Source organism: Scyliorhinus torazame, chromosome 13 (assembly GCF_047496885.1).
Source record: "Scyliorhinus torazame isolate Kashiwa2021f chromosome 13, sScyTor2.1, whole genome shotgun sequence".
In the NCBI taxonomy this organism is placed as follows: domain Eukaryota; kingdom Metazoa; phylum Chordata; class Chondrichthyes; order Carcharhiniformes; family Scyliorhinidae; genus Scyliorhinus; species Scyliorhinus torazame.
Window position 1 is genome coordinate 9,570,683 of NC_092719.1, and position 21,011 is coordinate 9,591,693.

The window sequence follows — 21,011 nt, forward strand, 5'->3', positions numbered from 1 at the left end:
CCAACATTGTGTCCATCGAACCAGTAGGCTGCTTCTTGAGGCCTCTTTTGAACGTCTGTACTGACTGCTCCACTGAACCATTAGAAACTGGGTGGTACAGGGCAGTACGGATGTGCCATATCCCATTCGCCTTCAAAAACCCCGAGAACGCCTCACTTGTGAAAGGGATCCCGGCATCTGTAACAAGCAATTTAGGGATGCCCTGCGTGCAAAACGACACTTGGAGTTTCTCGATTGTTGACTGGGAGGTGGTCGCTGCCATTTTGTGGACCTCCAGCCATTTTGAATGGGGGTCAATTAATAGGAGGAACTTTGAACTCTAAAATGGGCCAGCAGGGTCGGCATACAACCACGCCCATGGCCGTTCTAGCCATTCCGAAGGGTGAAGGGGTGCAGCCGGTGGGAGTGTCTGGTGCTCCTGACAGATGGAGCATTGCTAGGCCATCTTCTCAATGTCCGCATCCAGGCTCAGCCACCAGACCCGCCAACATCTTCATCTTGGATACTCCTGGATGTCCATTGTAGAGGTCCTTCAATCTCAACTTCTGGCCTTTTTCTGGAATGACAATGCGTGAACTCCATTAAAGTATACCGTCCTGCACACTAAACTCTGACAGTTTTGATGAAAACACCATTAATTCGTCTGGTAGCTGTTGATGCTGAGCTCCATATAACACAACTTGTTAAACTTGTGTGAGAATTGGGTCTGTCTAAATCCATTCATAGATCCGAGATGCCATGACAGGCAAAGAATCCATTATGTTTAGAGTGACGACTACTCTGTCCACCCTGGGAGGGCAATGTGGGGCTAGTCAGTAAAGGCAAATGGGTCAGTGTGTCGCCGTTCACTATCTGGGTCCACAGCTGATGCTCAAATGAATATTGGTAGGCGGTCAAAAGCAGGGACCAGCGCTGGATCCTCGCGAAAGCAATGGGTAGGATCGCTTATGGTCTGTAACAATAGTGAAATGGCGGCCATAAATGTATGAAATTATTTGACTGCGTAGACCAGCATGATAGCACAGTGGTTAGCACAGTTGGTTCACAGCGCTGGGATCCCAGGTGCGATTCCCAGCTTGGGTCACTGTCTGTGCGGAGTGTGCACGCACTCCCTGTGTCTGCGAGGGTTTCCTCCAGGTGCTCCGGTTTCCTTCCACAGTCCAAAGATGTGCAGGTTAGGTGGATTGGCCATGATAAATTGCCCTTAGTGTCCAAAATTGCCCTTAATGTTGGGTGGGGTTACTGGGTTATGGGGATAGGGTGCAGGTGTTGACCTTGGGTAGGGTGCTCTTTCCAAGAGCCAGTGCAGACTCGATGGGCCGAATGGCCTCCTTCTGCATTGTAAATTCTATGATACTCCGAGGTACTTATCCAAGCCCTAAGTTCATCTGCCTTACCTACTACACTTCTTGCATTAAAACAAATGCACCTCAGACCACCAGTCCCTTTGCGTTCATCATCTGCTCCCTGCCTACTCTTCCCCTTAGTCACGCTGACTTCATGATCTAGTTCCTTACAGGCTTTAGTTAATACCTTCTTACTGTCCACTAACCTCCTCATTTGGTTCCCATCCCCCTGCCACATTAGTTTAAACCCTCCCCAACAGCGTTCGCAAAAGCACCCCCCAAGGACATTGGTTCCAGTCCGGTCAAGGTGTAGACCGTCCACTTTGTAGTAGTCCCACCTCCCCCAATAACTCTCTTTACCTGCAGAAAAGCGTTTCCTGCGGCTTCCTCCACGTCGGTACTTGAGGCGGAGATGTAAGGGGGCCAATATGGTTGCTAGGTTCGGAATGAACTTGCCGTAACAGTTAACAAGTCCTAAAATTGAACAAAGTTCTGAGACGTCCACCGGGTTGGGGCCTGCTGAATGGTGCGCACCTCGTCTGCAATGGAGTGTAAGCCTTTGCAGTGCACCCAATAACCGAGGTAGACCACCTCCCTTGCATTGGAGACACACGAATGTGAGCTATGGCCTCTCTTATTCCCCCCCCCCCGGGTTGAAATACTCCGGGGTACTTCCCCAAAACTTAACTTCAGCCCCTGGACCTCATTAGGAGGATGTGCTGCCAATTTAGCTGTAAATGGCTCAACCAATCGCGGCCCAACAAACTGCGGCTTTATCCCCTGACCTCAATCACAGGTGGCACACCGACTGGTGACATGAAGTATCGGGGTCATGGTGGTACCTGCAATGTCCAACGGCTCACCTGTGTAGGTGGCCTTGGTATTGGTCAGGTCAAAATCCTGTGTTCCATGTTTAATGTGGTCGAATATACTCTGCCCCAGAACGGAAAGCGCCGCGCCAGTGTCCAGTTTCATGCCCAGTAAATGCCCATTCACCTGCACCGTAATCATGTGGGGGCCACCCAAGGCACCGCAAGCAATGTAACTTCACGCCGTCACCTTCAGGTTTATCCAGGTGGACAGTACAGGCTCTAGCCGGCTAACCACCTCTACCAGGGCGCCTGGATCACTGGTTGGTCTGCGGCTTACTCTCTCGCCTTGGCCGGCGACCATACACTCCGCAACGACCTGGCACGCCCTCAGTGGATTCCAGTGAAGTTTCCCGCGGGACAACTCAGCCTTTGGCCAAAGTGTCAGGACTTTACGGCGCTCGGTCCATGGCAGGGTAGTGGGCCGGAGAGGGGTTCCGCGCCAGGAGGGAGTGCTTCCAAGGGCATTTACTTCCATGCCTTGTAATTCCTTCACCCCTCACTCTGCGCTTTCCCAGGACAGCGACATTTGTATGGCTGCTTGCAGTTTCAGGGATGGTTCGGCAAATAGTTTCTGTTGGGTGGCTGCATTGTTAATGCCGCACACTAAACGGTCTCGCAGCATTTCCTGCAGGGCAGTGCCGTATTCGTAAAACTCTGCAATCTTGCGCTACCTGGACATTGGTCAGTGACGGACTCGTCTGGGATCCTCTCCACAGTATTAAAATGATACTGCTGTATGTAACGGACACAGTTGGGTTAACGTGCTGACCCATTAGAGTGACTATTTGACTGAGGTTTGCGTGTCGTGGGCTGTCGGATAGGTAAGGCTTCATATCACTCCCAACATTTGGGTGCGGCAAGCAGTCAGCAACAAAAGTAACCATAAAGATAAGTAGATAACACAGAATTTAAAATGATTGGAGGATCACACAGAACAAATACTCGAACTAAGCAACCTAGATGAGAAGGAATTGTTTTAGAGAACCATGTGACAGCGGATCCTTTACTCCTGTCGATCTGTTTGTGGTGTTTGGCTTGAGGAGGAAATGTGTTTACAAAAAATGCAGACTTGGGAAATTATTAAACAAGTAAAACAAGTTCATCTAAAATGACAAATGCTGGTTATCTGGCATTAATGTATTCCCAAATTGTATGTGCACAGAGACTTGCTGCTTATTACATTGATTAAATACTTGTGTTTGGCTCATGCTGAAGCATAATTCCCTCGTGTGCTGAAAGCTTCTGCCATTTTTAAAATTTGTTTTCTGCCTAAGTACAATATGTAGTTCCACATCTGTAAGAATTGAGTACTACCTTTTTAAAGAAGGATTTCTTTAAGAATGTCATTTTCAAATTTGCAGAGAGCAAGTTCACACACTCACCCTCGCTTTTACAAGCTAAACTGCATTTAAAATATTGCCCGCAAATCAGTCTTGAACATGTTGTTTGTTATCCCACCATCCTCCACCCCTTTGATCAGAATTACAGTAATTGAACAAGGGAAGGTCATGCACGTTCAACCTCTTGATTTCCTAACGTACACTCGGATTCACAAAAGGGGAGAATTTTTTTAATATTTGTTCATGCGGCCTGCTGTTGTCCTGGTTCATGGTTATTACCCTTGAGAAGGTGGTTGTGAACCACCTGTTGAATTGCTGTGCTTCACCCACGCTGCTATTAGGAAGGAAGCTTGAGATTTCCGACCTGACGACAGTGAAGGACTAGCGATATGTTTCAAGTCAGGATGGTTTGCGACTTGGAGGGAAACTTGCAACTGGCAGTCTCCCGGCGCCTCTGCTGCCATTGGTCCTCTCATTTGTAGCATTTCCTGGGTTTGGAAGGTGCTGTCGAAGGAACCTTAGCAGGTTAATGCAGTGCATCTTGTAGATGGTACACGCAGCTGCCGTTGTGCGCTGGTGGTTGAGGGAGTGACTGTTTAAGGTGTCAGATGGGGTACCAATCAAGAGGGCTGCTTTAAAAGGAATGGTGTCGAGATTCTTGAGAGTGTTGTTGGAGCTGCACTCATCCAGGCAAGTGGAGAGCATTTTATCGCACTCCTGACCTGTGCCTTGTAGATGGTGGACAGACTTTGGGGAGTCAGGAGGTAAGTTACTTGGTGTAAAATGCCCAGCCGCTGACCTGCGCTTGTAGCCACGTTATTTATATGGAGCCACGTTATTTATATGGCTGGTACAATTCAGTTTATGGTCCAAGGTAATCCCCTCATCCATTCCCCCACCACCTTGTTTACCCACCCCATCGCCCTTAATCCCCCCCCCCCTCCCCCCACCCCCATGCCACCCTACTTCCTCAGGATAATCCAAATAAACCCGTCACTACGATAGTGAAAACTGCAATTTTAAAAATCACACAAAGGCAGTGTTTTGCCTCTGGTACACACCAGCAATATCAAACAGGTCCCGAGTGTCGTATGGAAATTGTACCCTTAGTAACTCCCCCAAAATTATTTTTCTTAGCATACACAGGGATGGCCTGGCAAAGAATGATTGATACTTACTCCGCAGCCTCCTCCCATAACTGTAACTATTAAAAGCAAGTGAAGTTAATAAGATTATCATGGCAGCTAAGTAGAGGAAAAAAAAGACTTGGAAACATATGGGGCAAAATTCTCCGTAATCGGCGCGATGTCCGCCGACCGGCGCCAAAAACGTCATCGCGCCGCCCCAAAGGTGCGGACTTCTCCGCATCTTGAGGGGCCGAGCCCTCACCTTGAGGGGCTAGGCCCGCGCCGGACTGATATCCGCCCCGCCAGCTGGCGGGAAAGGCCTTTGGTGCCCCGCCAGCTGGCGCGGAAATGACTTTGCCGGGCGGCGCATGCGCGGGAGCATCAGCGGCCACTCACGGCATCCCCACGCATGCGCAGTGGAGGGGGTCTCTTCCACCTCCGCCATGGTGGAGACCGTGGCGAAGGCGGAAGGAAAAGAGTGCCTCCACGGCACAGGCCCGCCCGCGGATCGGTGGGCCTCGATCGTGGGCCAGGCCACCGTGGGGGTACCCCCCGGGGCCAGATCGCCCCAGGGCCCCGGAGCCCGCCCGCACCGCCTTGTCCCGCCGGTAAGAGAGGTGGTTTAATCCACGCCGGCGGGGCAGGCATTCTAGCAGCAGGACTTCGGCCCATCCGGGCTGGAGAATCGCCGGGGGGGGGGGGGGGGGGGGGGGGCGCCAACAGGCGCGGCGCGATTCCCGCCCCCGCCGAATCTCCAGTGCCGGAGAATTCGGCAACCGGCGGGGGCGGGATTCACGGCAGCCCCCGGCGATTCTCCGACCCGGCGGGGGGGTCGGAGAATCTCGCCCCATGGTTCGAAGAGCATTGTCAACCTCAATTCCCTGTACTTCAAAAGCTACCTTTAACATCCACCTGGGCCTTTAAAACAAAGGAAACCTCTGACAACTCCCTAATCACCATGCTGACGTTTCTGGATTCGTTTCATGCTCAAACCCTGGAGTGCAAATCAAAGTCATCACCTTTTTACTTAGTGAAGAGAATGAACACAAGCTGATAACCCATATGTTATAACCTGCCTGCTTACCATTGGCTGGGGACTAATGACAATCCCACAATCCTATGGGAGTATGAGCTTCCCCAATGAGGGGGGGCGGAGAAATCATTAGCAGACTCGCTGTATAAATAAAGCTGGCCAGTTTGGAACCAGCAGGAAGGAGTGTGCAGCAAGTGAGGTTGCTGCTTTTGTGTAGACATATGTTATTGTAAATAAATGTTATTTCTTTGTATCCTTGAAACTCGTGCTGGTATCTTCGTGGCCCTTCAAAACCATAGCAGCTAGATTCCTAGCCAGAATTTATCCAGCTATTTTAACTAGTGCAACATTAACAGATGCTGCCAGATCCGCAAATTCCCACTGTGTTCTATGCTAACTAAAGTTTGCAGATGGACCTTTCTTTGCATTTAAGATTAATTGTTCTCCGTAACATTCAGGCAAGCAACTGAAATGAAGAGATACATTAATCAATAATCATCCTCTCAAGCAATTTGAAGCTGTTTGCATGATGTTCAGCTCAAGTGTAAAGTATGGTTCATGCTGTACTTGCTACATCCTCCAGCACCTCTGAAATTGCTTTACGGCTGACAAAGTGCTGGTGAGATGCAGCCACTACCGTAATTTTGGGAAATGCGGCTGCCAATTTGCACACAGCAAGTGCCTCCACAACAGTAAGGATAAGAATGGCCGGTTAACATTTTTCTGGTGGTGTCAGATGAGGCATGAATGTTGGCCAGGACACCAAGATAACTCCCGGGCTGCTGATAGTGGTGTGAGACGTTATTGCATTCCCTGGAGAAGGCAGCTAGGACCTTGATCCAATGCCTTGCGGAAAAGCTGACCCATCTGCCAATGCTGCAATCCCTGAGCGTCAGGCTGGATTATGTGCTCAATTGCTGGAATTTGGCCTGAACCCATAGCCATCTGACTCTCAGGCGATGATAAGTGACAGAGGTTTGGCCAATCTCAAACCCATCCTGTTTGTTTTTGAAAATAATAACAGAAAAAGCTGGAAGTACTCAGCAGATCAGGCACCATTTGTGTGAAAACCACGGTCAAGTCTGATTGGCCCTTCCTCAAGAACAAGAGATCATAGATCACAGAATTTACAGTGCAGAAGGAAGCCATTCGGCCCATCGAGTCTGAACCGGCCCTTGGAAAGAGCACCCCACTCAAGCTCACACCTCACCCCATCCCCGTAACCCAATAACCCCACCTAAACGTTTTGGACACTAAGGGCAATTTAGCATTTCCAATCCACCTAACGTGCACATCTTTGGACTGTGGGAGGAAACCGGAGCACCCGGAGGAAACCCACGCAGACGCGGGGAGAACGTGCAGAGTCCGCACAGACAGTGACCCAAGCCGGGAATCGAACCTGGGGCCCTGGAGCCTACTGTCCAGTCATTTTTACTATTCTGTCCATGATTGCCAGCATCAAGAATGTGTTGGGAACAGCACAGGCAACGTGCAGAGTAACGTGCCCCCTTTTCTCTTCTTGTGTTGCACTCATTGTGTTGCACTCAACAACAACCAGTTTTTCCATTTCCCACCCCAGATCTCTCCGTAAACAGTGGTGATAAGTAACTCCAGGGGCGGGATTCTCCGCAATCGGCGCGATGTCCGCCGACCGGAGCCAAAAACGGCGCGAATCAGTCCGGCATCGCGCCGCCCCAAAGGTGCGGAATTCTCCGCATCTTGAGGGGCCGAGTGGAGGCGGTCTCTTCCACCTCCGCCATGGTGGAGACCATGGCGAAGGCGGAAGGAAAAGAGTGCCCCCATGGCACAGGCCCGCCCATGGATTGGTGGGCCCCGATCGCGGGCCAGGCCACCGTGGGGGCACCCCCCCCCCCCCCCGGGGCCAGATCGCCCGGCACCCCCCCCCCAGGACCCCGGAGCCCGCCCGCGCCGCCTTCTCTCGCCGTTCAAAAGGTGGTTTAATCCACGCCAGCGGGACAGGCATTCCAGCAGCGGGACTTCGGCCCATCGCGGGCCGGAGAATCGCCGGGGGGGGGGGCCGCCAACCGGCGAGGCGCGATTCCCACCCCCGCCGAATATCCGGTGCCGGAGATTCACGCCAGCCCCCGGCGATTCTCCGACCCGGCGGGGGGTCGGGGAATCCCGCCCATCACTATTGATGAGTAGTCCTATACAGGGGGTCCAGAGAGATAGCGAGGTGGGTAGAATTAGAGAACGAATTGCATATCTTATGGTCCAGGGAGCTGCAGGCATGGCCTCCAATGGTGGAGCAACTGAAACCATGGGCGCTCCTGAGGCCAGCATTGAAGAGGTGCAGAAATCTCGATGGATTGTGCGACTGAGGAAGATTACCGAGATAGCGAGGGGTGAGGGCATGGACGGCTTTGAAAACAAGGATGAGAATTTTAAAATTGAGGCATTGCGAGACCGGGGGCTAACTAAGGTCAACGGGTGCAGGATGAACAAAGCTTAGTGTGTGTTAGGTTATGGGCAGCAGAGCCTTGGACGAGTTCCGGCTTATAGTGGGCGAAAGGTGGGAGTCTGAAAAAGAGTTTTATGGACCCAAAATGTGAACTCTGTTCCTGTCTCCACAGATGCTGCTGGGCCGGCTGAGTTTTTCCAGCATTTCCATTTTTATTTCAGATCTCGAGCATCTGCAGTATTTTGCTTTTATATTAGCCTTCAATCTTGTCCATAATTACAACGAAAATGTTTTAGTAGGCATTCTCACAGATGTGTGCAGGGATATAATTTAGTGTGAACCGAGGGGAAACCCTCTTAGCTGCTATTTGCGATTTTTAACATGGTGGAAATGGGAAATTTAGGCAATAATAGAATCGGCAACTAAACAGCCATTGTCAATCTGAAAAACTGCTTGACAGGTCGAGCGTGAGGCCAGTCAAACTTGAATTACACCACACGATATAAGCATCAATATGAAGCCAAACCTCGATGTTGACGAGCACCGCATAGTACATCTGGCCAATAGGTCAAATGATCCAAACTACACACTTTACCTCTGCACTATGTTACAGAATTTAGTAGAGAAAATCCCTGCTCTTTATGTGTCCTCTCATTGATCATCCTGCTAATGACTGTTTCCACTGACTATCCACTTCACCAGCTCGTTAATGAGCAGCAGTGATTTTGAGCAATTACAGTGACCTGCATTTGTTTATGTGGATGTTGAGATTAAATGAATCACTGGAGAGACAGTGTTCATTTTCTTGCTCTGTACAGGCCAAATTGGAAGTTCAAACCCACGCAGCATTCTGTGCTACCGAGAGGAACTGCCCATTGAAGTTCACGGTATATTAAACTCAGTCAGAAGTGGCCGTTGAACCACTTTGACCAGTTTGCCATCTGTGCAACTGCTAACCAAGGCCGGGATTCTCTAACCGTTGGGATTGTCTGCCCCCCTGCCAATTCTGGCATTTTGACCATCCCCGATTTTCTTTCTTCCACCATTGACAGCCGTGCCTTCAGCTGCCCAGGCCCTCAGCTTTGGAATTCCCTTCCTAAACCTTCCTGCCTCTCCACTGTTAGACGTTTAGCTGCTGCAGTATAAAGAGTCAAAGGATCTGCTGCTTTTTCACAAACACCTTCAATTTACTTCAACAGACTTTGCACAAAACTCTAACATCACATCACCTGACACAAAAGCCACCTGAAGCCCCTTTACATAATCAGTGTCAATTATTAGATACTTAACATAAATGAGGCAACTAATTGGAATGTCTCTTAACCCATTACTTAACATCCACCTTTCTCTCCTTCGATAAGACACACCTTAAAACTCAGCTCATTGACCAAGATTTTGATCACCTCTTCTAATACCCCCAGAATGTGGTGGAATAGCCGTTTTTATTGGTCATGCTCTTGTGAAGAACCTTTTGACATTTCGCTACTTTAAAATACTAAATAAATGTAAGTTGTTGTTGTTTGGACGTTCTATCTTGTTGGTGTAACATTTCAACCATCAACATTTACTTCAGATGCTGTCCAATACGTTTGAGTAACTTTTCCTTATTTAAAAGATGCAGGTGACATAGGATTATCAACCTAAATATTCAACAGGTAAATTGCACGGAATGTAACAGACTGACTAATCATTCTAGGTTGCCCATGAGTGTTTACAGGCAGTAAATTATTCCACAACACCAAGCTAGATAACTAACAAAGAGTGTTTCTTTAACAAGTGAAGATGGGCGCGATTCTCCGATCGCAGGACAGAGTGCCAGCACCATCGTGAACGCCGTTGCGTTGCATGACAGCGCAAAACGGGCGCGGGCACTAGCGATTCTGTCCCCCACAGGGGGCCAGCACAGCGCTGGAGCGGTTCATGCTGCTCCAGCCTCACTTCCTGGCGCACACTGGGGGCGGCGCCAACACGCGCATGCGCGGTGGCTTCCCGGAACTCGCCGGCCCCGGCGCAACATGGCACGGGGGTTCTGGGGCTGGATGCGCAACAAAGTAGGCCCGGGGGGAGCCCCGATTGTGGGCCAGACCCCATCGGAGGCCCCCCCGGGGACGGAGCTCAGGCTGCCCCCCGACCCTCTGTGCAGAGTTCCCCCCGACAGCGACCAGGTGTGGACGGCGCCGGCAGGACTCTGCTTTTTCCGTGCGGTCGCTCGGCCCATCCGGGCCGGAGAATCAGCTACCCGACCTCGTACAGCAGCCCGTGACCGGCGCCGCGCCAAACGCAGCAAATGGCGCCAATTCTCCGCACCTCGGAGAATTGCGCGCTGGCGTCGGGGCAGTGTGGCGCGGTTTCGGCGATTCTCCGGCCTGGCGCGGGGCTCGGAGAATCGGCCCTTTATTCCTACAGTTGAGTATTATTGTTGGGGAATGGACTAATATTCTAGAATTCACATCCAATTTTAGCGTCAGGCTCCTGGTCAATATAACGTAGATTAGATGAGATAGATGTTCCCTATACTTTATCTCAACAATGTGTTTTAAATTTCACATTTTATTGCAACACTGTGATTTTGGTTTTGAATTTCTCATATAAGCTGTCAAATTGGTGATAATTAAAGCAGGGTTGAGAAGGAGAGAAGGGAGGGCGTGAGAGAGGATTGGAGAACGGATTCCAAAGTTTAGGACTGTGCTAACCCCAATGGAGATCCCGGCCTCAGGACAATACGATTTCCCATGAGCTCCTCGGAATATAAACTTCCCCTTTAAGGGCGGGATTTCCTCTTAAAGTGGGTGGGGCGTCCCCTAGACAAGGGGAGCCCCAGCTGTATAAAAACCCCAGCCTAGGTGCAGGTTGGGGAAAGGGACCCTTAGGGGAGTGGAGGAGTATGAGAATTGTATCGCAATAAACCCTGTTCATAATTTGTATCGTTCTACTTGTCGTGGATTCAGCAAGGACCATAGCAGCAGAATTCATGGTCACCAACAGTTAATGATCAAGTGATTAAAATTGGGATCTTCAATAGGCCAGAATTAGATGAACGCAGGAGGGTTGCAAGGACAGATGAGATTACATTGCATATTGAGGTGCAAGACCATGGAGGGATTTAAAAATAAAGTTGAAGATTTTAAAATAAATGTGTTGCTTAACTGGGAGCCAGTGTAGGTCAGTGAGCAGAGGGGAGTAATGGGACTTGGTGCAGCTTAGGACACAGGCAGCCAACTTTTAGATAAGCTCACATTTACAGAGGGAATAAACATGGGAGGACGGCCAGGAGTGCATTGGAACAGCCAAGCCCAATGTTAACAAAGCGTTTCAGTGCAGATTATTTTATCAAATGGCAGAGCAGGCTTGAAGGGCTGAATGGCTTGCTCCTGCTTCCAACCCTATTGTCCTGAGGCCCTGTGGGCGCAGAGTGGGGCAATGTTGCAAAGGTGGATATGTGTTCGGAGGCTCATCTCGAGTTCAAATGTGACACGAAGGTTGAGCGCATCTGGTGCAGACTTAGACTGTTGCCAGGATTGAATCAGTGGGAGAAAACAGAGTTCATGGCGAGGACCAAACTGACTTTGATTTTCCCAGTAATTAGTTGGAGCAAATTCCTGCTCATCTAGTGCTGGACATTGAACAAGCAGTGTGATACCTCAGAGACTGTGAGGGGGGGGGGGCAGTTTCCACTGCGTGCTAGAGCCCAGTTCACCCCTCATATCATTCATTCTCAGATTTCACTGCAAAAGAAGTGTTTTGACTGCCGTCTTAGTTATAAGGCTGCGGTTAGAGGTTTCATGGGGTTCATGTTCTCTTTGAAAACCTTTTTGTTGTTGTTGCTCAGCCTTTACTCTAAATGTCTGGATCAGTCTGGCTCGTGACCGATCTTTTACCCCATTATAATTGCGCCTGTACCCTTTTCCTATGGAATTGGCAAGTTTGCAGCTGAAATATTGTAATGTGGAAGTTGATAGGAAACCACGTGGGCCCTTTCGCTATGTGTTTCCTACGCAAGGGACAGCCGTGATGAAAGGCGATGAAAGGAAAATTGCCCGTTGCCCCGGGGAGATGCAATTCTCCAAGGGTAGAGTCGGTTCACAACGTGACGGCAATTGTTTCACCCCGGCTCATATTTACCAACACCAGCCTAGCTCTGTCAAAGTGACTGGACTGAAGCCCCCATAATAATCAGTGGTTTCACGGCCCAGGGATCTGGTCCATTCAGGGTGCTTGGAAGGGGAAAATTCTTTGAACATAAAGTAATGGGAATGATTTGCAATGAGTCAGCTCACTGTGATTTGCCAGTTGCTAGGAGATTGTCAACTCCACAACCAGAGCAGATGTTTGTAAGCCTTTTAGAAAGATGCCAATTAAATAATTTGGCGAGAGATTTGCCTTCAGATGTCTTTTGTTTGCAGTTTTGTAACTGGAGTATATTCTTAAGTTGCTTCCTCTTCCTGTCTCCATACCCTTCGTCATGTTATTGATTATTATATATATAGACAATTGGTGGGTAAACTTGTCAAATCACTGAGCAACACAGATCTTGAAAAGAGAAGAGCCGGGGTGATAGAAGACCAGATGGAGGCCTTTAAAATTCTGAAAGGTTTTGATCGAGTAAACACAGAGGGCTCGATCAACCAAAGTCGCCTGGCGAGCGCGTTTAGCCACATGTTTCCCGGCGCTCACAGTGCCGAGAAACGCATGGCTATTCAACGTGACTCACGTTGAAAAAGGGGCCCCAATGGGGAACGCTCGGCCGAGGCCACATGTAGCGCTGTTTTGGAACTCCCCGGTGTAGCGAGAGATCGGGCCACCATTTTTAAATGCTGTCCTCATCTCCAAGGCCCCCTAACCTCTCCCCAGCCCAAACACACTATGGGAGGGTACCCGTACCCCCAACCCCTGCCCCCGCACTCCACTCCCCCCCCCCCCAGCATCCCCCCAACATCCACGCAGGATGTCCCTGACCCGATCGCACGTGCGCACAAAATGCCAGCATGGCACCTTTGGCAATGCCAACCTGGCCCCACCCATGCCAGCTGGCAATGTCACCTGGGCACCCTGGCAGTGCCAGGCTGGCACCTACCATGGGCGGGATTTACGTCGCAACTTATCCCGAGATCGCATTTGTTCTCGCAGGACGTTGCGAGCCGGGTAGATCCCGGGAGTGGAGTCTCCCGGCTTTTATCGGTCGCGAGCTGCTTTTCTGGGGCAGCGTGGCCATTGGATTGCGCCCAGAGTGTTTCCACTTGTAGGGAAGAACGGAACTAGAGGCCACCAATAAAAGATATTCACCAAGATATCCAATCAGGAATTCAGAAGATTTTACCCAGAGAATGGTGAGAATGTGGGTCTCACCACAGTGAGTGATTGAGGTGAATCAGAGACACATTTATAGGGAGGCTGGAAAAGCATGCAAAGGAGACAGGATTACAAGGTTACGCTGATAAGAGTTCGATGGAGGAACAATGGGAGGAACATTAGAGGCTGGTATGGATTGGTTGGGGTTGAATGGCCTTTTTCTAAGCTGTCTTCTCTATCTAATTCTACGTAATTCTAAGAAGGTTTCAGGGTTAGTCCTGGTATATCCCATTGGGTGATCTCAAGCTGTTACAGCCGGCACTAAGGAAGGCAAATGGAGTTTTGGCTTTTATAGCTAAAGGAATAGAGTATAAAAATAGGCAAGTGTTGCTGCACCTGAAGTATTGTGCACAGTTTTGGTCCCCTTATTTCAGGAGGGATGAAGTTGCATTAGAGGCAGCTCAGAGGAGGTTCACGAGATTGATTCCAGAGATGAGGGGGTCGATTCTCCAAAATGGAGACTAAGTGTTCGCGCTGTCGTGAGCGCCGTTGCGTTTCACGATGGCCCGAAACGGGCGCGGGGACGACCGATTCTGTTCCCCACAGGAGGCCAGCACGGCTCTGGAGTGGTTCACGCCGCTCCAGCCTCCCTCCCCAGTGCCAAATGGGCGCCGCGCCAACCCGCGCATGCGCAGTTGGGCCGCGTCAATCCTCGCATGCGCGGGGGACTTCTTCAACGCTCCGGCCCCGATGCAACATGCGCAGGGGTTCTGGGGCCGGAAGCGGAACAAAGTAGGCCCGGCGGGGGAGAGGCCGGCCCGCCGATGGGTGAGCCCCGATCACGGGCCAGACCCCATCGGAGACCCCCCCCTCCACCCCCCCCCCCCCCCGGTGAAGGAGCGCTTCTTCCCACCCCACAGGCCGCCCTCCGATCCTTTGCGCAGCGCCCGGACATTCCTGCGAGTCTGGCCGGAGCGATACAAATTGGCAGGCCGAGCTGATCTGCATAAAACAGCATAGTGTCCAGGTTTGCCACATCTCAGGCATTGTCGGGATTTGGCAGGGCATTGCCGCTTTAATTGGCGGAGCCACAGTTGCCGCACGTTGTAGCGTCAGTACGTTCGCTGTGCCACCGCGCATGCGCGGTGCGGCTGTACATGATGTGCGTCTGCGCAGTGCGTTCGTCGACAGCGCCATCCCCTCGTTCGGTGCACACAAGCGCGGGAGTCCACGAAAAGCGCGTGAAATGGCCGCCCTCATCCAGGCTGAGGCCCTGGAGTTGCTCGATTGCTTGGACCCGTTCTGCCTCGTGGGGACCTTGCAGCGCCGTTTCAGCCGTTTGGATGTGGGAATACCGACTAGTGGCGTGTTCGTGTAGCACGCAGGTCTCGATGGCGGTCGCTAGGGTGAGCTGCTGTACCTTGAGGAGCTGCAGGCAAGGGGTCCGACTGAACACCGAAAATTATCTGGTCGCGTATCATGGAGTCGGAGGTGGGCCCGTAATTACAGGACTGCGCAAGGATGCGGAGGTGGGTGAGAAAGGACTGGAAAGGTTGAAGTTAAAAACTCACCACTATTCTTAGAATTCCCCCCATACCAAAAAAAGGGTCGATATTCTAAATGGTGATCAGGAATTCTCACTCCCCGACTCCGATACAGGCTTCAGTGGGTGCTATTCAGGTCAAACTATATTTTCAAGCTATCCCCCGGAAATACCCATACCTTCACCGAAGAATTTTACCTACTTACCCCTCAGTAGCATTGATATCCTGGGTCCTGCGTTGCTAAGTAAGTAAAGTAGGCTAATAACCACTGTTTCAGGTTAAAACTTTTAAGTTATTTTATTTATTTATTTTTTTCTTTTTAAAAAATGCAATCACTGTCTTTACAGAAAAGTAAAAAGATCTTGCTTCTGGATCTTTCTGGTTGGTTGAAGGCCCAACTTGACAATCAATCTTCTTTTTAAAATCTGGTCTTCTTTAGATGTATTCGCTGATGAGCTTGGTTGCTGTGTCCTATCTTTCCCATGTACCGAGCTGTGAGAGCCAGCTCTGCTGGCTGTCCCCTTTCTTCAGGTTTTTATATATTTCTAACAGTTATCTAGTTTTTATGACTTTATTGCAAAGTAACTCTTGATTCTCTTTGATTGTAAAAAGTATCTTTGATCTAAACATTCTAATCCAACGAAGTATTCATTTTGACATAACCTCATCTCATAGATCTGATTACATTGTTTCCTTTGTGGTGTTCTAAATGCTTTGGTTTCAATAGAGGTGTGAATTTTAATTCCTGTCATTTCTATAGTTTTATTTTCCAATTGTGTCCTCAGCTCAATTTTGACTTTGATTTTGGCTTGAAATTATGTTTCTCGTAGACTGATAGTCTCCAGTTTTCTTTAATTTACCTGGTATTAGCAACTTTTCACACCTAGAATTCTCACCAAATTCAACTGAACCTCATCCATTCTTTTTCAGATCCTTACTAAGATAGTTACTTTCAATGAAGCCATTGTGAGCCATTGTTTTTGGCTTCATTCAAAATCCTGTTTGTCTTGTTTGCCAAGCCTGCTTGACCAAGGATATCTGCATTTTACCATCCTTCCCTGGCAGCTGCAGTTACCCCTTTGTGGGGTCTTGCCCTGTATTCTCTCATGTTTCTCTCAGACCAGATATTGCCAGACTTCCATGTTTCAAATGACACATCTTTCCATATTTTCAGTAACAACGTTCATCCTTACCCTGTAAACGCTATTGGAATACATAGCGCTCAAAACTTTCATTCACCTCGATGTTGCAGTGAGTGTCAAACTTGAGGAGGACCGTCTTGAATTTTGATTTAGCTTCATCATCAACAAAGGTGAGAGAATTGAAAATGTGGATGGCATGTTCCCAGGCCGTGGATAGGAAGAGACCGATCTTCTTGGTGTCCGAGGCATCTTCCCGGTCTGTGGCTTCAAGGTAAAGCTGGAAGCGTTGTTTGAATATCTTCCAGTTGGCCACCAGGTTACCGGTGATGCGGAGCGGCGGCGGCGGGCAGACGCTGTCCATTTTGCAGGATGACTGTATGCTGGTGGAAGGCAGATCACTTGCAGGTAGGTCTAAGAAGTTCTAATATCCCTCAACTCCTGGTATCATGATGTGTTGGGTGTTCTGGATCCGTGGAACACATACAGGCCACCAACACTTAAAATAGTGCAACACTATTTTATTAAGTTAGAAAATGTTGAACATACTTTCATTGTGGGTTAACACGATGTTAGATTAAACTAAAGACCTATGCCTGTCCGAACCAGTCTATGCACTCAGCACATGGTGAGGACCTGTGCTGTAAGCGGTAAGCTCTGTCCTTGTAGGAGGCTGCATCCCGAATGAGCGGGAACTCTGATGCCCCCTGTCTTTATAGTGAGTGTGCTCTAACTGGTGATTGGCTGCGGTGTTGTGTGTGTCGATTGGTCTTGCTGTGTGTCCATCAGTGTGTGTGTATCTGCACCATGATATACTCTGGCTACATCGAGGGCATCTTGAAACCCATCGTACAACGTACGCCCAGCTTCTGTCGCGACACGACGGACTTCCTACAGAAACTCAGCACCCATGGACCAGTTGAACCAGGAACATTCCTCGTCACAATGGACGTCTCGGCACTCTACACCAGCATCCCCCATGACGACGGCATTGCTGCAACAGCCTCAGTACTCAACACCGACAACTGCCAATCTCCAGACACAATTCTGCAACTCATCCGCTTCATTCTGGATCACAGCGTCTTCACCTTCGACAACAGGTTCTTCATCCAGACGCACGGAACAGCCATGGGGACCAAATTCGCACCACAATACGCCAACATCTTCATGCACAAGTTTGAACAGGACCTACTCACCGCACAGGACCTTTAACCGACGTTATACACCAGATACATCGATGACATTTTTTTCCTTTGGACCCACGGCGAAGAATCACTGAAACGACTACACGATGACATTAATAAGTTCCATCCAACCATCAGACTCACCATGGACTACTCTCCAAAATCAGTTGCATTCTTGGACACACTCGTCTCCATCAAGGACGGTCACCTCAGCACTTCGCTTTACCGCAAACCCACGGATAACCTCATGATGCTCCACTTCTCCAGCTTCCACCCTAAACACATTAAAGAAGCCATCCCCTATGGACAAGCGCTCCGTATACACAGGATCTGCTCAGACGAGGAGGAGCGTAACAGACATCTACAGACGTTGAAAGATGCACTTGTACGAACGGGATATGGCACTCGACTCATCGATCGACAGTCCCAACGTGCCACAGCGAAAAACCGGACCGACCTCCTCAGAAGACAAACATGGGACACAACCGACAGAATACCCTTCGTCGTCCAGTACTTCCCCGGAGCGGAGAAACTACGTCATCTTCTTCACAGCCTTCAACACGTCATTGATGACGATGAACATCTTGCCAAGGTCATCCCCACACCCCCACTACTTGCCTTCAAACAACCGCGCAACCTCAAACGAACCATTGTTTGCAGGAAACTACCCAGTCTTCAGAACAGTGACCACGACACCACACAACCCTGCCATGGCAATCTCTGCAAGACGTGCCAGATCATTGACATGGATACCACTATTACACATGAGAACACCACCCACCAGGTACGCGGTACGTTCTCGTGCGACTCGGCCAACGTTGTCTACCTCATACGCTGCAGGAAAGGATGTCCCGAAGCGTGGTACATTGACGAGACCATGCAGACGCTGCGACAACGAATGAACGGACATCGCGCAACAATCACCAGGCAGGAATGTTCCCTTCCAGTCGGAGAACACTTCAGCAGTCAAGGGTATTCAGCCTCTGATCTCCGGGTAAGCGTTCTCCAAGGAGGCCTTCAGGACGCGCGACAACGCAGAATCGCCGAGCAGAAACTTATAGCCAAGTTCCGCACACATGAGTGCAGCCTCAACCGGGACCTGGGATTCATGTCACATTACATTCATCCCCCACCATCTGGCCTGCGAAATCCTACCAACTGTCCTGGCTTGATGTAATTCACACCTCTTTAACCTGGGGTTACCCCATCTCTGGATCTGTAAAGATTTAATCACCCGCTAATGGTCGCATTCCAAGCATTGTTTGGCATCTTTGAATTTGTCTATATATGTGTTTCTGGAACATACCTCTTCATTCACCTGAGGAAGGAGCAGCGCTCCGAAAGCTAGTGACATCGAAACAAACCTGTTGGACTTTAACCTGGTGTTGTAAGACTTCGTACTGTGCTCACCCCAGTCCAACGCCGGCATCTCCACATCATGATATACTGGGGAACTGTTACTATCCAAAACATCTTCCTGTTTGGCTTCAAAATCCAGACCAGATGGACAAATTGAAGGCATTTGGAAGAAGACCTTGTGCGCGTCTAATGAATCTTCTCTGTGGATATGTAATCACTCGTATCTGTCAGCGAAACCCAGTTGATGCACATAAATGAAGAACCTTAATGTCTTCCTCATGTAGGGAAAGACAAAAGTCATTTGGACTTGGCTATAACCTTTCCGTGGCAGTTGTGTGTTATGCTGAAGTATAACCTAATCCTGCACAAGCAGTTAATCAGAATCGTTAGATAGATTCCTCTTTTGTCGAAAACATCAGCTGTAATGTTGCTGACCTTCTTTAATATTTAATAAGATATTGGAAAAAACAAGCAGCGAAAGCATGGATTTCAATGTTTTCACTTTCAACATTATGGATGGTGATATTTGCATACAGACAAATCTTTTTTACATTTCGATTGTGTGAATGTAATTTCCATTCTTTCTGCCAGATACCCCGTGACAGTGCACTCATTGTACATTGACTGCTGAACACATGTAAATAATCCAAGGTCTGAACTCTATTCAGCAACACTTGACTCCTGCGAACAGCATTTCCACTGAACCTCTGACACATTTGTGTCCCTCGTCCAGTCTGATAGAAAGTGGCACATGGTTGTGACAGAACATATCATTGACGACCTTATCGTGGAGAGCAACAACATTTTGGGAAGTCAGTATATTTATTGCCTATTTATCCCTTCGGACATTTTCTTTTGAAAGACAAACATTATCTGTTTTGGTTGAGTGACTTGCCCCGAATCTTAGAGCTCATAAGCAGGGCGGCAATGTAGCAAAGTTGTTAGCACTGTTGCTTCACCGCGCCAGGCTCCCGGGTTTGGTTCCCGGCTTGGGTCACTGTCTGTGAGGTGTCTGCACATTCGCCACGTGTCTGCGTGGGTTTCCTCCCGCAAGTCCCAACAGACGTGCTGTTCGGTGAATTGTACATTCTGAATTCTCCCTCAGTGTACCCAAACAGGCGCCGTAGTGTGGCGACTCGGGGATTTTCACAGTAACTTCATTGAAGTGTTAATGTAAGCCTACTTGTAACACTAATAAAGATTATTATTATCAAAGCCAGAAATGTTTGCAGGACACAAATTATTTTAAGTACATTTTATCAGAAAATTGCACAATTTTCAGGGCTATTTTTTCAAAACTATTTTGTTGCAACTATCTTCCACACTCTTTGTTCAGACAGTCGCTCCAAAATATTCCGATTATGTGAGAAATTGGAAAGATGTCATTGTAATCATATCTCGTTTGCACTTAGAAAGCTCAGTAATGTGCCTTTAACATAAGGAACGTTCATTAATTGATGCTCTACAGAGAGCAGAATCAGCACTTGAGCCAAGAAGGAGCAGTTTGAGAGGGAGAAATGAGTTTCCAGAAAGCACGGTAGCACAGTGATTAGCACTGCTGCCTCACAGCGGCAGGGACCCGGGTTCAATTCCGGCCTCGGGTGACTGTCTGTGTGGAGTTTGTACATTCTTCCTGTGTCTCGGGCTTCCTCCGGGTGCTCCGGTTTCTTCCCACAGTCCAAAGATGAGCAGGTTAAGTGGATTGGCCATGATCAATGTGCGGGGTTACGGGAGAGGGCGGGGGAGTGGGCTGGTCCTGGGTATGATGGTCTTTCGGAGGGTCAGTGTAGATTCGATTGACCGAATGTCGGCATTCTATGGAAAATACCAACGTGGAGAGGTAGCGAGGTTTCAGGAGGCTGCTACCAATGGGTGGGTAATGCTCTGCGGTCCTGGAGTCGAATCCCACCATGGCAGATGGTGATCTTTGAATTCTATAAAAATCTGGAATTAAAAGTCTAATGATGACCATTAAATCATTGTCGATTGTCGTAAAAACCCATCTGGTTCACTAATGTCTTTTGGAGAAGGAAATCTGCCGTCCTTACCTGGTCTAGCCGACACGTGACTCAAAACCCACACAACGATGTAGTTGACTCTTTATTGCCCCCCCCCACTGAAATGGCCAAGCTAGCCACTCAGTTCAAGGGCAATTAGGGATGGGCAACAAATGCTGGCCCAGCCCAGCGACGCCCACATCCCAAAAACAAATTTTAAAAAATAGGGCTGAGGGAAATTCTATATAATCCCACGGTTTTACATTTTCTTTCCTGTGCACAAATACTTTGACACTGGCATCCTGTCTTGTCTATCCTACAGATGTTTTGGCTATCACCTTGACACCCTCCCCAAAAAT